This window comes from Aptenodytes patagonicus, chromosome 2, assembly GCF_965638725.1.
Source record: "Aptenodytes patagonicus chromosome 2, bAptPat1.pri.cur, whole genome shotgun sequence".
Lineage (NCBI taxonomy): Eukaryota > Metazoa > Chordata > Aves > Sphenisciformes > Spheniscidae > Aptenodytes > Aptenodytes patagonicus.
The window spans coordinates 129408044-129422851 of NC_134950.1; the positions used below are offsets into that span (position 1 = coordinate 129408044).

General features: G+C 38.3%; 1 protein-coding gene across 2 annotated transcripts in view; it reads right to left on the bottom strand.

The window, feature by feature from the left end:
• Positions 1–14808, bottom strand: part of LOC143156937 (ubiquitin-conjugating enzyme E2 E2) — a 219753-nt gene that overhangs the window by 123042 nt on the left and 81903 nt on the right. The window lies entirely within an intron of this gene.

Sequence of the window (14808 nt, forward strand, 5' to 3'; positions counted from 1 at the left end):
GGTATGCTGGCACTCGTTCTCATTTTTTCCCTGCTTTTTTGTTGCTGCCTCCAGTTTGCCAGTACAGGGAACTGATCTAGCTCAAAAATAACCTTTTTTTCCGCCCTCCCTCCCCATAACTTGGCTCAGGTCCCTGATCTGGTTCACTGCATGGCTGCACAAATACTTCTACCAACACAACCAAGGAGCTACAAGGGCTGTATAAGCCTGAACTGCAGCCAAAACCAATTACATGTCAGACTATGGTCTACGTTTGAGCAGAAAATTTTAATGTACTAGACGTAAAGCATGTTGAGAGGTCTGTAAATGTTATGATTACATAGCTAGCTGATGATATTGATTTATGTTGCCTGCTATCAGAGAATGTAAGGGGTTAATTCAAGTGCATTAGAAGAGGCGGGCACAACAGCTTCATATGGGCCCATTTGAGAGCAGATGTCACTGAGTTTTTAAGTTTTACAACTGTAAATGTTTCATATATATTAACTTTTCAAGTCTGGCTGAGTTCTAATATAGAGCATGCCAGATGAACCCCAGCAGCAAGGACTTGTACAAAGACTTTGAGAATGAGTAAGATGCCCAGCCTTCAGAGACAATACTAGGAGGCTAACAGCGAACAGCGTAGCGTTGGAGAAGAATGACACCTCTCCCAATACTTTTCTCCTTTTTTTCCTGATCACAGTTCCAAACCGCTCTCCTAAATCTTTTGTGAGCAAGAAGCCAGGGTAGAAAAGTGACCCTTTACTAAACTAACTCAAAAAAAACACAAAAGCAAGCTCATGCCTTACTACCGGGTACTAAAGAATCCACACACAGAAGAGAGTTGGTTAATGTTGCTATCTACTGTCCTTCTCTGAGATCAAATCCTCATCTGGAAATAAAGAACACAAAGGGAATTACTTGCTCTTCTCCATGCTTGTTCCTCACTAATTCTTCTGGTGTGCACCTACTGTTGGGTCTAAATTGCATTGTGGAGGAGTTTCATAAAGGTTAACTTTAGCATACGGAGACAAGTTTTCCTTTTCAATTAGTGGTTAAGGACCTCAAAAGAACAATTAATTTAGACACCTGCTCTCTGAAATTGCCTTTTGGATGTATCTCTCTTTTCATTTGTTTTAGAGAAAGACCAAAGGATAACCTACCCAAGGAAGGCTCTCCACTAGTTCTACCCATCACCATGTCACCATGTGCTCCATTATGGAGCAAGTGTAGTCGAAAGTCCCAACAGCTTAGCAGTCACAGTTAGCACTTAAAAATAGTCTTAGGGCCCAAACAAATGGTAAAGGAATCACAGGCTCCTTCCCCTTCAAACAGAGAACAGCCTCTTCTCTGCAGAGAGAACAATGTATGGCTGCTCTGTGAAGCGCAGGACGCTGAGCAAGTCCATGCAGGCGGCTGCGCAGTGAGCTAAGGGTGTGAAATTGCAGCGCACGTACAATGTGAAGTGTCAGGAAACTTGCAAATTCACAACGTCAACCACTGGGCCTGGGCCCCAGAGCCCTGTAAACCCAACACGCCATGGAGCCGGTGCAAGGCGTATCGCCTCTCCAACATCACCTACTCCGGCAGTATAACACAGCACTTCAGCACTATCTACTCGGGTCACAGCTGACGGTTTTAGAGTCTAGATATTGTTAACTGCAATTGCCGTGTTGGCTGACTATGACAGAAATGGATCTGAACATAGTTTTTTCCTTTTATGAATTCTATCTGTAGTGTGCTTTTGAAAGATGGTATTTCCTTAATCTAAAATGATCACAGGTAGTACATCTCTGTTAGTTTCAAATGTGAGAGCCAAGATTCATGACACCATAGTTTAATGCTGCTCTTATCAGAAACCTGCAGAGATTAGAAACTGTAAGAAAAGCATTGATGGACGTTTTCAGGCTTTCTGGATTAGTTTGGAATTAACCACCGGTGGCTTGCTTTCTTTGACAACTCTTTTATAATTGGGCACAGATGGATGAAAATACACTACAAACACAGTGAGACTTTCTTTAATCATTAATTTTCACTTAATTTGCCAGATGGCTTTGGTTTCTAATGTACACTTTATTTGCTGTTGTGTCATTTGCAGGGTAAGTTTTACTTTTTTTGGTTAAAGTTTTATGTCTCCTGAAACCCTTATTTTATTACTGTCTTCTGGTCTCTTTCTAAAACCTAAAGAAGATGAATTCGTGTATTTTTTTATTTTACTGTTAATTTCTTGTAAGTACTTCAGTTTTCCCTCTCAGAAACAGAAGACTTTTACACTACCAATAAAGTTTTAATATTGGAAGTTGAAATATAGCATGTTACTTTCCTAAGTAAAAGTAGCCCGATTTTTAAAGTGTACATGCCTTTCCTAATCGTACATGTGTATTGTTCATGAAAATGGGGCATTTTCACTTACATACTTGCATTGCTTTTCCTAGGTACTGTTCTCTGCCCTGCCCCACACTGTAATTGTTGAATTCACACCCCTTTGTGAAGTATTTGAATGGAAAAATTAAATATTCTGTTCAGAAAAAGGTGTTTCTTAAGCCTGCGCTTATTCCACAGTTAGGAGTGACTTCAGAAATGATTTGTGTTTCATGTCAATTCATTTTCTGAGGCTTTGCTCATTCTTCACATAAGCCAAGTTGCTCCTTTATAAGCTTTTCATTAAAAGTCCTTTTCTTTAACCAGGATGACAAGATGCTGCTGTTCTTTTGGTTAAAAAGGGAGACAGCTGTTTAAGTAAGTGGAAAACTTTTTCTGATGTTAAGCTACACGTATTGGAGTTTCTTAGTCTTGTTATAGCCCAAGATTTACTCTGAGCTATATGTTGCCATACTTTCCCACAGGACGATGTCTGGTTCTGTGAGAAATGTGTTGGACACCAGAGAGGGCAGCATGTGTAGTTAAGAGCTTCTCATCATAGATGAAAGCAGCAGAATCTTTTAAGAAGTGTCACGTCTCTGATAAGCAAAAGGACTAAAGAAAATGCTAAATTTGAACCTGCACATTTTCCTGCAATGGGGTTTTCCTCTGCGTTTATACAACCTTGGTTTGTTCTTAGCGACTCTTCGTTCAGTGAGGCACTGATGAGATTATGTCTGAAGGTCTTTGTTTTGCTTTCTGCTGATACATTGGATGTAACATTATTCTGAATTGATGAATGAAGGCAGAAAGAAGAATGGAGAAAGCGTTAAACGGATATGAAATGGAATATTCAGAAAACAGCTCCAGGCAATAAGAACAGGGCAGGGACGAGTGAACAAAAGAACAAGGTTATCTACTCTCATATGTTAAAAATTCTCAGGGGGCTCTGTGTCAACCTTTAAAAAAACCAAATCAGAACAACGCAGCAACAGAAACCAGAAAGGAAGAAAGGAAAAATTCCCCATTTCTTTCCTGTCTGCAAATGTTACTTTATTTTCCATTTCAGCAATGGATGCCTTTGCAAGAACAAAAGGAAATGAACAGGACGTATAATTAGACTTTCCGACACTTAAACAGTTACAAAACTCTTTTTTTTTTTCCTAGAGAAAGATGATTCAAGTTTCTTAATGGTATTTAACTTAAATAATATAGGGAGCAATGCAGCTACAGCACATGCTGAGAGCCAAGATTCTTTTCACACAAAACCGGCAGGTAAAGTCATTCTGTAGAGCAGTCTGCCTGCTTAGGAATATAGGCAGCTCTCAAAGTGAAGATGAAATCTGAACAATTTCAGAATATAGAGTGTGCATTTCCATTGAGATTCCTAAGGCTTTTACTGGACATCCCCCTTTGATATGCACTCATGTTTATAATAAGAAAACAAACTCTCTTTGATGAGTTAGAGTGACAACTATGAATGCAAGTTTCTATTGATTTTCACACAATTCCTATTTTTTTCCAGTTTCTTTTTGACAAAAAATAAAATCACACCAAGAAAACACCCCCCCAATAATCACTAACATTAAAATTCCAGTGAAATAATTCAAATTAATGCTTCTGTAAAATTTAAATAATACATCAGAAGTTTCCAATGGGGGGGGGGGGGGGGGAGAGAGAGAGAGAGAGAGAGAGAGAGAGAGAGAGAAACACTTGTGTGCAGAATCCAAATGGTACAGGCAGCTATGTCAGTTGTACTAGTCAAATCATGTCCTGCAGAAAACACACTGGATCCCGTTGACATCAATGGAAGCTCCACATGCAGAACTGAGAAGAGGTTTTGGCATCGGACTGCAGTTGATGGCAAATGTTTACATCATTTTAGTCACGTCTGATACATTCATGGCAGATATGGATTTCAAGGTACGTATAAATCAAGAATAATGAGCGCTGGGTGTGACACTTCAAAGTTAGGGATTAATAAGTATAAGAAATGCACAACTGAATTTAAGTAGTTTGGCCTTTCTTTTTAATGAAGAGAGAAAATTTAAGGCTCAGCAAACCAACAGAATTTTTATTTGACTAATATTAGCTTTAAATAGAATGTGTTGTTAGCAATGGCATTTAAGAAAAGGGAAAAACCAGAGTTAGTGAGGCTTAAAAACAGCAAGGGAGTAGAATATGTTCCAGTAAGAAAGCATATGAATCACAGAGAACTGCTTTCTGTTATAGCAACAAGATCAATTAGATCTGCAACAGCTGAAAACCATTAACTGCTGTTGGCTGCTGTTAGCGTAATGGGTTTTTTCTGCTCAGTATTCTAGTGTCAGTTTATCACTTTACTACCCAAACAGTTCTGCCTGAAGCCCTGGTAATCTTAAATATAGAATTGTTAGGAACAAAAGAAAATCTCACAGCATACAAATTTAAGTATTAAATATTGCTAACCTGTTTATAGATTAAACACAGCTTCAGCTGCCAAAATTGTTCAGTACAGTGTCAGAGATGTCTTTGGTTTATGTCTTCATTTTTTTATTTTGTGAGAGGCAGAGACGGTCACCTAATGTTAGTCACGTTAATTAATTTCTAGCCAGACATATAAGGGGGGAAAATTTGTGGCAAGAAAAGCTTCCCTAGAGCAGTCAGCAACAGCACTTCTTTCTTCTCCCACTTTATGGAAAATAATCGTAATTAAGTTTGTGAGACTGCTGTTCTTCTCATTGTCCTGGGGTTCCCACACCGTCCCCAAAGTTCTGCACCAACTGTGCTTGGTCCCTCTCTCTTCCAAATTAGCAACACATCACCTCCTCTAAAACCGCGGCATCTTTTTACATAGTTTATCTACAGCACAATTTATTATTTTCTGATTTTCAGAAGAGAAAAATGGTATGTCTTTTTTTATGTTTTCATTTAAATATTCATAGCATAACACTCAAAGTGACAGGCGGTCTTCTAGATGACGTTTGTTTTCTTTTGCTCATTAATGGCTCAATCTCAGGCAGCATTATTTCTGTAACTTGTCAACTGAGTTTTCTCAGTTCAGTGCTACTCCCTTTCTTCATCATCTTGGTGGCTGCTTTTACAGGCTTTCAAATTGTTGCGTGGGAAATATCAGGAACACCACTGCTTACCCTGGGCTAAATTAATGCCTCCCATATGAGGAGCCACGTAAGCAAATGTGGGGGGTTTTTTGGTAGCAGGGGGGTAGGGGAAATGAAATGCCAACACTGATTTATGTTCACAGGATTCAACTGAGAGATAAGCCTGTCTGCTTCAAACAATGAGGTGTGGTGAAGAGATCCACAAGATAGTACTAAACCAATGAGAAATGTTTGCACAGGACATTCAGACACTACGTTGACCTACCCAGGGTCCGTGTAGTACAACAGTCCCCAACTGATTAAGAGGCAGCACAGCTAACATTAGCGTTGTGCCACGCTGAAGCTAATAGGCTCTGTCTTTTAGGACTCCTCAGTTTAGGTACCTACACTGCCTACAGTTTTGGAATAAGTCACCAGCAGTTTGTACAGACCTCTGGTTCCCAACATAGGTGTGCTTGGGTGATAGTCCCTGCAGAAAGGATATGCTTAACACTCCTATTTCTGTCCTGGCACAATTACATGATGACTCCTCCTGACTAGAAGGGCATCTTCATCGAAATTCTCTTCACCCCATTCTTGTGCTTCAGACAGAGCCCTCTCTGTGGTTAGGATGGGACTGACAAGTACAAACATCTGAGGTGTGCTTTCAAGCCCTTAATGCATATGCATTTAAAAGAATATCCTGCAGCCTCTCCTCCACTGCATCATTTGGCTGTTTGGCTTCATCAGAGTATCTCAGTACCTATAACTCAGCAGAAATTGTATGAAATTATAGAAAATAATGTTGCCAAGAGCCACCTGTAAACACGAAGAGGCAGCGAAAGACTCCACCCTACCCTTTTGTGCACGAATAATGACAGACAAATAATAAAAAAAGAAAAATCGCAATATTTCATGATAATTTATATAGCAGTTAACCCACATTTCTTTAGTTGTCCTAACTTACATTCAAACTTACAATGCAATAGCTTCACACTTCAATGCCATTTAGTATTTGCCTATGTCTTAAAAAGGAAAACAATTAGGGAAAGTCCTTGTGCAGCTGAGGCAACACAGTGGAGAGGAGACAAGGTGGAGGCGGAGAATAATGCAACCATTTATCTAAGGATCAGTTAAATACCAAATTTTGTTTTCATCTCACATGTATAGTACTGCTAATTAGTGAAGCGTGCATTTACAATAGCCAGCCAGGAGCGTGAACTATGTTTCATTTTGGTTTTCTGCATATAGATTTTTTATAAAAAAGGGAGAGTACTTTCAAAGCTTTCAAGATTTCTCTCTCAAAACTTGTCCTTAGTGCACAAGCCAGTCCTGTGAGAAGGGACCTGTGCTTGCTCCAGTATCAGAAGCGCTAGGTATGATAACGTGGACTGAGGCTTGAGCTCTCTGGCACGAAACGCAGGAGCATTCTGCTACCTACAAGGTCCCCATTATCACAGTCTGCACTCCTGAAACTAGACGACTAAATAAATGTTTAATATCCTCCTGAAGTATCCTGACTTCAAAATGCAGCTTGGGAGATTAATAAACATGCATCCCAGGGGCATTTGGAATTGCCCCAAATGGGTGATTTTCATCTTTTCTGTGGGGCACTGAACAAGGGCTTTTGTAGATTTTATGTCTCAGAGTTTTAAAGTAACAGCATTCGTACCTACGAAAATATCATAGATAATTTCATAGATTCTTTCTTAGGTGTTCCAATGTCGTTACTTCAGAGAGCTCCTGCCATTGAATTCTGCAAAGAAAAGGGACAGTACCAGAGAGACAAAATACCAAGCCAATCTTTTTTTGAAACCACTATTGACTGTATAAATTACACAGAAGATAAGCAAGAGGCTGTGTAAGCCTTTTGGGGGGTGGGAGGTGGGGTTAAGTCACAGTTCCCACACACACTCCCAATTTAGGAAAAACTCTTAAATTCAGCTGGTGTGAGAGGGACTTGAACAACTGCCTAAGACCCTTCTTAAAAAAGGACTCCTTAACTGGGGACAGAAGAAAAGTTAATGCAGAATTTCTGTTCCCCAGCAGTGATGTAATATAAAACATTGCATTTTTGCTGTAAAAAAAAAAAAAAAAAAAAGTATCTGTCTTGTCTAGTATTGAAGGCTAAAAGTAAGAAACAATTTCAAGAAGCAATTACAACCCTTCACGTGCAGGTTTAAATAAACTGTGATCCATGATTAAAAACAAACCCAAAAAACTTCTTAACGCAGATGTCACACAAATGGTTTAATGCCTCCTTTCCTTAATGTAACTGAATCTAATCTACTCCAAATTGACCTTGATTTTTTTCGATGTAAATCTGAAATCTAGGAGGCGTTCCTTAAAATTCTGATGGTGGGCAAGACTGAACAACACGAACTACTGTGACACGGCTGACAAATATATGCTTATAAATTACCATGAAAAGCAGAGAAATCACTCTGTTAGCTAATGCATGTTGAGATGTTCCTTTATATTGTATCTGTTAATCAGATACTTGATCAGCAAGGCATAAAAACAGAGAAGATATTGCCCATATAAATTGGCTCACGATGGCCTGTTTTTAAATCAAAAATTAAATCTATATTGACAGAACAGTTACAGATAAAAATACAAATCCCTGGCATTCTAATATAAAATGGTGTGTCTCAGTGAAATAATGGGTTCATTTTTATTCTAATTAATAAGAAAATAACAGCTTACTTTAGGAAATGTATGATCATGGTGAAGAAGTATCCTGCGCTACAGTAAGTAGTATAAATCCAACTCTTTAGAACAAGAACTAAACAAATATTGAAATACCAATGACTGAAGTTTCAGTGAAGACTAATATATCACATTTAAAAATTTAACGTGTTGGCTTATTTTAAATTTAGGCAGAACATTTTAAACGAAAGTGAGATAAAAATGGTTTTTAATAGGACCAACATGATTTTCAAGTGCAGAATCCTAGCTAGCTCCCAGTATCTTCTGGTGTAGCACTTCATTAGCCATGCAGTTAAATATTAGGGTATTGCCTGAAAAATTTCATAGAATCATAGAATAGAATAGTTTGGGTTGGAAGGGACCTTTACAGGTCATCTAGTCTAACCCCCCTGCCGTGGGCAGGGACATCTTCAACTAGATCAGGTTGCTTAGAGCCCCGGCCAACCTGACCTGGAATGTTTCCAGGGATGGGGCATCCACCACCTCTCTGGGCAACCTGTGCCACTGTTTCACCACCCTCAGCGTAAAACATTTCTTCCTTCTATCTAGCCTAAATCTACCCCCTTTTAGTTTAAAGCCATTCCCCCTTGTCCTGTCACAACAGGCCCTGCTAAAAAGTTTGCCGCCATCTTTTCTATAAGCCCCCTTTAAGTACTGATAGGCTGCAATAAGGTCTCCCCCGAAGCCTTCTCCTCTCCAGGCTAAGCAACCCCAACTCTCTCAGCCTTTCTTCGTAGGAGAGGTGTTCCATCCCCCTGATCATTTTCGTGGCCCTCTTCTGGACCCGCTCCAACAGGTCCATGTCTTTCTTATGCTGAGGGCTCCAGAGCTGGACACAGTACTCCAGGTGGGGTCTCATGAGAGCGGAGTAGAGGGGCAGATCCTTACTCTTATATCACAAATCCTTACTCTTTCCTGGCAATATTAGTAGCTCGAATACTGATTTTTGTTTGCTATAACAAGACAATCTATTAAAACAAACAAACTTCTACTAAAACAAATAATTTCATCTATTAAAACCATCATAAGCAGAGGCAAAGTATATGCCTGTGTTTATTTCTGGAAACACACAGTGAATATTGAATACTATTAAGCCCTCTGCCTCAGGAAAATTATTAGGCTAGCCTTTGGCATCAGAAGGCTTGCAACCCTTAAGAAATTTAGATACAAGATGAAAAAAAGTGGTTTGTTGTTTTAAATCCCAGGAAATACACTGCATTTTCCAAATTTCATCTAAAGAATAAAGTAGGAATCTAGAGCCAAGCTGGAAAATGCCAACAAAACTGCCTAGAGACAGACGGATAGACATATACATACTTAATTAGTGTTCTGCTAAACAATTAGGCCTGCATTAATTCTGTTTTAATAGACACATGATAACTGAATTTTTCTTGTAACCCTTCTTTTTCCCAAATACATAAATGCTGGGAAATCCTGTCTCATCACAAGTAACACAAAAGAACAAAAATTTTCTCTTTTTCTTTCTTACTGTTACCAGGAACAGAATACAAGGAAGAATTTAATTTGGTAGAAGCTATTTTAAGATTTGCACCATTTTCAGCAAAATACTTAAGTCAAATAAATACTTATATTTTGAAAGCATCTTATTTGTGAAGCAAAGTGCAAGTAAGAAATAAAGCAGGTGCAAATAAGAATATTGTCTTAGAAGAGAGTGTTCAAATGCGAGTCCTGGCCTTAGTCCCCCTGGCAGCTCATGGGCTAATGCTGCCCAAGTTAGAGAGTGGTGATGACTCTCGATTGCTCTCAGTGCAAAGAAAGAGACATTACAATGCTTCCATGGACTTTTTACCCTCCTTCCTGCCTCGAAGAACATCCACTGACTGACTGATCTGGTAAACTATACAACTTGAGCAGCTATTTTATATGATCACTAGGTTAGATTAAAATGAGAACTGCTTTGGAACTTGCAGAGTTGGCATCCTTCTGCACATAGCGTTTCAAGGGCTGGAGTAAATCGTGCTGCCAAGATAACAACAGAGAAGACTGAATAATAATAAAGTATTTCGGACATGAATTTAATTTTCAGTTCATAATTAAGCTTCAATGAAAGTTTCTCTTTGGGAGAAATCCAAGCTTCAGGCCACTACAATGCTGCCTTACCTGTATGCAAAGTTTCATACGACTGTATACTTAGTTTACATTATCTGTACAGGGTTTGATGATAACCTGTACCGTACATGAAAGAAAGAAAGAAAGAAAGATTAAGGTCTTTGTTAACTACCAGTGTAACCAATAATTTATGTTAGAAATCTGTACGTCATGTCATTAAGGGAAAATTATCTTACGTTTGCCACTTTGAAAGATCTTCTATCTTCCCCCAAAGCAGAGAGTTTTGACTCTGAATGACATGTCAAATTCTACATTCCCATAGCAAAGAACATATTAAGAGGGCAGTAGAATCACCTATGCAAAACTTTAAAAATAATTTTTAAAAGGAAGGAAGGGAGAATTAGTTCATCTGACAACAGAGAGCACACAGACTTAGGGAGAGGTACTCTAATTTACCACTCTATGGCAATGGTAGCCTTGCCATCCTATCTAAAACAGCAGAGCAAAGGATCAATTTTAGATCTCTCTCCTTGTATGCAAAAGATTATAATACGAAAGGAAAAAGAGACAGGCTTGTTGAGGAAGGGAGAAATTATAACTTAACAAAGAGACAGCCCACGGCTGTCACTCCGGAACCAGACTGGAAAATGTTCTGGTATATTACCATTTTCTGCAAGGTTTATTTTTGTAAAACTGAGGGTAATCTCGATGTCTACAATAACAGATACAGATATCAGGAATAAAGCATTAAACAACAGTTACAGTACCTAAATAAATACCATTTTCAGAAGTACATTCACCTACTTCTATTTTTGAAATCTATGCTTCAAATTTAAATGTAAATGGATTAAGTACAATGCTGAACCCCTCATAAGTGTATATAAAAAAGAAATACTAATCTTGGTTATCAGTCTGTTTATAGGATTTGAAAAATCACCTGCAATCATAAAAGATTTTCTAAGCCCTATTCTGTGAGAGTTGTGTGAAATATCTTCATTCATAATAATGGAATTTTTATTCGAAAACTTGATGGTATTACTTAGTTTTAGTACCTGACTTCATGAAGAACCTTGTGTTCAAAATCCTTAGCGTACTTCACAAAACATCACCTCACATTTCTCTCCTTTTGTAGCAGAAATACTATGCCAAGAGTGTTCTTATGAATTCCCTCCTTTGGCTGTTAGAGATCAAAGCCACGTCTTTTTTTTTTCCTTTTTTTTTTTTTTTTTTTGCTCAAAGGCTTTGTTCTAATAGTAATAGTCAGCAGAAAAGCAGAATAGCCTGATGACTACTCTGTTCTTAACAGATGACTCATCCTTTGATGAATCTTGAGGGAAAAGAGCACTGGGTTTGCTTATGTCTTTCCTGGAGTAGCTTCAGGCCTTAGTGAGTCAAGCCTCATGCGCTTAAAAGCACAAGTCTACAGCGTTTACCACTGTTAGTAATGAGCACGTTTTGCATCAGCTAGCATACATTCCTTCTTGAGGCATATATTTAAACCATATTACTTCAGCAAACATCAGATAATTGGCGGTTCTTAATTCTAGTTTCATTTCTTACCTTTTCCTTTAAGTTTTAAAATGCTATCAGAAATAAAAGCTGTTTCAGTGCTTCAGAGTTGTTCCACCTTGCATTATTCCACCAAATATAACTGTCAGGAACCCAGTTTAAATGTTTTGCAAGTTCCTCACTGGGCTACAAAAGGGTTAAATAACCAAGCCAAAAAGCCTTTAACGAAAATGCTACAGTGACTTCAATTTAGTTTCACAATAAACGAGGATATTTACAGATTTTCTGTGCACTAAGATGACAAGATACAGTTGGGCCAGGTAACAAGTATGGTTTAACCTTACAGTTCAGTGTGTTTAGCTCCGCAACGTACGTGGGCGCACAGCATACAGTTGTGTCGCTGCTCTCTTGACAAAGTCTGCCCCAGCTCAGATACGGTTATTAAGTACATGTGGTTTAAATAGGGAACACAGCTTTTTACAGTGAGGAGTTGCTTGTACTAATTAGGCTCTCATATGTTCAAGCCACTTTTGTGATTTCAGTTACATAATATGAATGTTCCTTTTCAGATGCATCCTCCACATAAGATCACAGCAAAACAGATGCACAAGAAGAAAACTGAGGAAACGAAGAAAAAAGAAAAAAAAAAGGGGGGGGGGGAACTTTCTCCATCATTTTAAGTTCCTACCATTGTATTTGATTTTCCAGCCCCAAGACCTTCAAGATTCCAAAATCCTTTTTCTATATTTTGCATTACACCGGTCTATTCAATTATTTTAACTGAAATTTAATTATATTGAGTGCATATTTCAGTTGTAGTGGAATTTTTCTGCACATTTGCACATACTAGTGACCACTAAAGTCTGCTGTTAAGTATTCTTGTAGAATATTTCAGTTGCTGTTTTGTTTGCTTGCCAACTCTCTTCTTAAAGATGGCAAATAAAATCCCCAAATCTGTGAGGGTCTAATTGCTATCTAGGCTTTAAAAAGCAGACAGGGAAGTACTTGAAAATGTTTTTTATATGAAATATTATTGGAAGAGAATGTATTTATATGGCTTCCATTGTTCTAGCATCATTGCATATGAAAAATTTCAGGAAATTTATCTTTACAACCACGCTGCAAGATAGGAAAACTAATTATTCCCATTTTACACACAGGCAATTAAAACACACCAAGACTAAGCAACATGCCATGTTATGAAAGAATGTGGAACTGAACTTTTGTCTTCCAAATCACACACTAGCACTCACATCATGCAAGCCTAATTGCTTCTTTTTCTAGAGATAAATAGCAACCAGCCTAACTGAAGGAGTATGTTAGAAGGTTCAACTGCAGAAATAATCTCTCCCACAGAATGTATTCCTGATGTATTTTTGAGATTTAATGATTCTTCAACTATCTTTCCCCATCAACTTAACCCATCCCCAACAATTACCCAAACCTACACAATAAGGCCAACCAAAACTATCTCAACTATGAATCAAAGTTACAAACTGACCATACAACTCGGAATGAGGATGTTAGCCTTTCTGAATGATTGAATTGGGAGCTCAAGTTCAGAAGATGTCCTTTGCTTGTTCCCTCAAAAATGATCACTGTATGCAAATATTTCACTTGCTCACATCCAGTTTATCAGTTATCTATGTTGTTCTGTAAGAATGACCCATGTTGTTCATTACCACTCCCCCAATCACTTGTGTGAATCAAACGGTGCAAGTAATTTTATTTCTACGAGCTTATTGATTAAAACGTTACGCAATACAGAGTGAAGAACTGATTCCAACAAGATCCCAATAGAACATGTGCCTTGTTTGCTGGTGTATTGACATCCCTTTGTTTGCCAATTTCTAATCCAGTTAGAATGCCAGATTGATCTTGTATCATTATTTTTATATAAAAATGTTAGACAGTACTATGTCAAGCCTTACAGAATTCTGTATATCTTACACTAACAATTATTAGCTTTCATCAGCCAAAGTTTTAATCTAATAAAGATGGATGTACAGTTAAACGAATATTGACTGGCATATGTTACACCTCTCTCCTTTACTTCTGTATCAATGGAGACCTGCATCAGCCTTTCCATTACTTCACCTAGGAACGATGTCAAGCACAGGCTATAATCACATCAATAATTTTTGTTAACGTTAAATACTTGCTTACAGAAAAGAGTAAGATATTGAATTTCAGCTAAATTAGAAAGAGGGGGGAAAGACCTAAATAAGAGCTTGCTGGACTAAAGACTTCTGAATGTCAGCTTCTAATTCTGAACTAGTCTCCCTGTTTCTCCAGGAACTTACGACATGCCTCACACAAGGAAGACAGGGCAAGATTTTAGTCATTGTTACCAAAGTAATTTCTGATCCTGCATTTGCCAAAATGGTGCAGAGAATTGTCTGAAGAGGGAGGAACGGAAGAAGAAAGAGGAGTAGTAAAGGGCAAAGAGGGAGAACAACAACTTCTTTTAAGTCCCCTCTTCCCATGGAAGCAGAAACACCTCTAAGGTCAGGCTTCAAGAGTTTCGGTCGCAGGCTGACTGGTCTGCCCGTCCGTGAACTTGCAGAGCACTCTCATGGCACTAACATTAAAAGTTTGTTAAAGTGGAGCAATTTCAAATGACCAAAACTCATATGTGCAGTTACTCATCTTAAGTGAATACAATGCATCTTCTTTGACAACCTTGTTAATGCTCAGTCCTGAATCTTATTTCCCTGCCTTTATGAATATGGTTTCTAAATCAAGATTCACGTAGGAAGCAACTCAAGGCAAGTACTGTATCTACACTGTATTTTAATTCTCCACATTCTGACATGTACAATTCCCAGTTATGCCTTGGTTGCACCCAGGACATGGAAGAGAGGACCCAGCTGCAGGTTCTCGAACAACTCCGTAGAATAGTAACACTTTGATATAACTTAAGACTGCCTTCAAATCAACCATGTATGCAAAACACACATTATCTAGAAACTCCTCTACACAGGAAAAATAATTAGGCCTAGTTGTGTTAAACAGAAGATAAAGAAAATACTTACAAGGATATGATTGTAAGGGATGTGAGCAGATAGATTGTCCTCCTTCATTCAGAGTCTTATCATGG